The sequence below is a fragment of the Mus caroli genome, chromosome 14 (genome assembly GCF_900094665.2).
Source record: "Mus caroli chromosome 14, CAROLI_EIJ_v1.1, whole genome shotgun sequence".
Taxonomy (NCBI): domain Eukaryota; kingdom Metazoa; phylum Chordata; class Mammalia; order Rodentia; family Muridae; genus Mus; species Mus caroli.
In genome coordinates, this window is record NC_034583.1 from 9,145,782 (window position 1) to 9,148,576 (window position 2,795).

General features: G+C 40.2%; 1 pseudogene; it reads left to right on the forward strand.

The window, feature by feature from the left end:
• The first annotated feature begins 785 nt into the window (after positions 1-785).
• Positions 786-2,795, forward strand: part of LOC110309640 — a 3,604-nt pseudogene continuing 1,594 nt past the window's right edge.

Genomic DNA, 2,795 nt, shown 5'->3' on the forward strand with positions numbered 1-2,795 from the left:
GCCAGTGAAATGGTGGCAAAAAGTCCAAAACATCTGCTCATGGCAACTTGAACCATGACAGAGTATGCTAGGAAGACTTTGGTGTAATTAATATTTCTTTTAAAAAGTAAGCATCCATCACATACAGAGTCACATTTCACAGGCTTCAAAAATAGACGTAGAAAAGTAATTATAAAGTATAAGCTAATGCAGAAGCTGTCTGTGTTATTGGATAGTGTAGGCACAATGTTTCTTTGTACTGTGTAAACCCTTGCTCCCCATTTATTCTCTTATTTGTCAATAAAAGCTGATCAGCCAGTGACTGAGCAGGGGAGAGAATAGGGCTAGACTTCTGATTCCAGTGAAGCAGAGGGGGAAAGGGAGGGAGGGAGAGAGGAGGAGGATGAGAAAAAGCAGAGGAAGAGGAAGAAAATGAAGAGGAGGAGGAAGACGAGGAGGAGGAGGAGAGGAATGATTATGTGAGGAAGGTTCCAGGGGGCACCATGGAATATCACCTGGACCAGAAAGAGCCAGATGAATACTGGAAGGCAAGTACCTCCAGAATTCTGGCTGGAAGGTCGCCAGATTAGCTTAGAAGATAAGAATAGATTAATAACTGTTCAACTACTGTTCCTCAGAAGCTTGAATAAACAAATCTTATATCTCTCTCTTGTTCATTTGGAAACTAGCCTAGATAAATAAGAAACTGCTACTTATAAAATTGCATTAACAGGATAAAATATGAATCACTACACACAAAATTGGTAATATATTCACTACGTTAAAATAAAGCTTCAAACAAGAACATGAAGAAACTAATGCATGGCCAGAGACTGGAATACATAGATCATGACCGAAATGTGATGAAGACCCAGTGTACCAAAGGTGATCCCCAACCAATAGGAAACATGAACCACCAAGGAGCAGAGGACAGTAAGTAGGCAGCTTACAGAGAACATAACAGGAAGGATGCTCACACACACAGTAAGTAGGAGACAGAAATCAAAACATCCACAAGAGACCATTTCATACACATCAATCTGCCAGAAACTAACAAGTCAGAAAATGCAGGTGTTTGTTAGAGAGCTGGAGAGAGAACTCTCAGGCTCACCTCGGGAAGGGAGGTGAAGCAGTGACTTGAGAATAATTTGACATCTACTAAAAGTGAAGATATCACCTCCTTTGTCAAGCAACTCCCATATATGTGCCTTGGAGTTCTTGTACATATAAATGTGGTAGGACAGCTAAGTGTGTTGGGAATAGGAGGGACTATACTATGTTAAATTGCCTCTCTCTCTCTCTCTCTCGTTACATCTTTATTTTTGGTGTTTTTTTGTTTTTTGTTTGTTTGTTTGTTTGTAGAGAGGTTCTCAGTATGTAACACAGACTAGTTCAGGAGGTAGGGACCTTGCAGTTCTGCAGAGTGTGGAAATTATGCCAGCATGCTCCAATACCCTAAGTCTGCTGAAAAGTATACATGGGAAATATTTGTTGAAATCTAATGTTTACCTGTGTGTGATGGTTTATAACTTTGATCCTGTCTGAGGTCAAGACACGATGTTTATATGACCAAAACTAGCATGACCAACATAGTGAAACTCCATTTCAATATTCTTTCAATATCATAACAAAGAAAAAAGCTGTTGATGCGTTTTGGCTTTAGATAATCGCAAATATAAACAGAACATTTTCTAATCAGAATAATTTGTCAATATCTTTATATGGAAACTTCCAACCAAATTTTTAAGTTAATTTGTTGGTACTACAAACTGGTTGGGGATCACCTTTGGTACACTGGGTCTTCATCACATTTCGGTCATGATCTATGTATTCCAGTCTCTGGCCATGCGTTAGTTTCTTCATGTTCTTGTTTGAAGCTTTATTTTAACTTAGTGAATATATTACTAGTTGTATGCATATTGGACAAGTGTTCTACCCCTGAGATACATTCTCATCCCTAAAATGTAGTGAGAGCTAAACAAACAAACTATACCAAGAGAGGAGTGTGGCCTTCTCCTCTCCTGTCATAGCTTGTACCTTATCCCTCTTATCGGTGTACTCTAAAAGGGGGAGTCATCTGGCAATAATATTATTTTGCCAGCTGTGTTCAAAGCTCCCTTTAGACTGGATATTGTGACCTTTGTTCACACCAACTTGAGGAAAAAAAACAGATAGTCCTGTGCCATCAGGGAATTAGAAGGTCATCAGACCAGTGCTGAGTCTTGGGGTACTAGCAAAGCTGTGGCTCAAATTCCAAAAGTTGGAAATGGTTAGACCTACCCCACTATTCTGGTCAGGGTGCCTTTGAAAATATGTGTCCTGGGGGCTTAACATTTGCAACAACCAAAACCTCATTGGTACCACAGAGTAAACACAACACAAAAGTGATACGCCATCTCTTCTGCTCTGGCTGCCTCAGCCTTACTAGCTTTGGTGATGTCTAAAGGTCTTCCAATTAAGGGAGTTTCAGAACTGCTTTTGGTTGTTGAAGATAAGGTTGAAGGTTACAAGAAGACCAAGGAGGCTGCTAAAGAAACTTAAAGCTTGGCATGACATCAAAAATGTCTATTCCTCTCAGAGGACAAGAGGTGGCAAAAGCCAAGTGAGAAACAATAGCAGACCCAGGAGTGGGGACCCTGTGTCCTATACAATGAAGATAATTGTTGCTTCTGTTTCTGACCAGCAGAAAGGAAGGGACTGTTTCCATGATCTGTCCATTGGTGAAAGTGGTGTGTTGAAGTCTCCCACTATTATTGTGTGAGGAGCAATGTGTGCTTTGAGCTTTACTAAAGTATCTTTAATGAATGCGGCTGCCC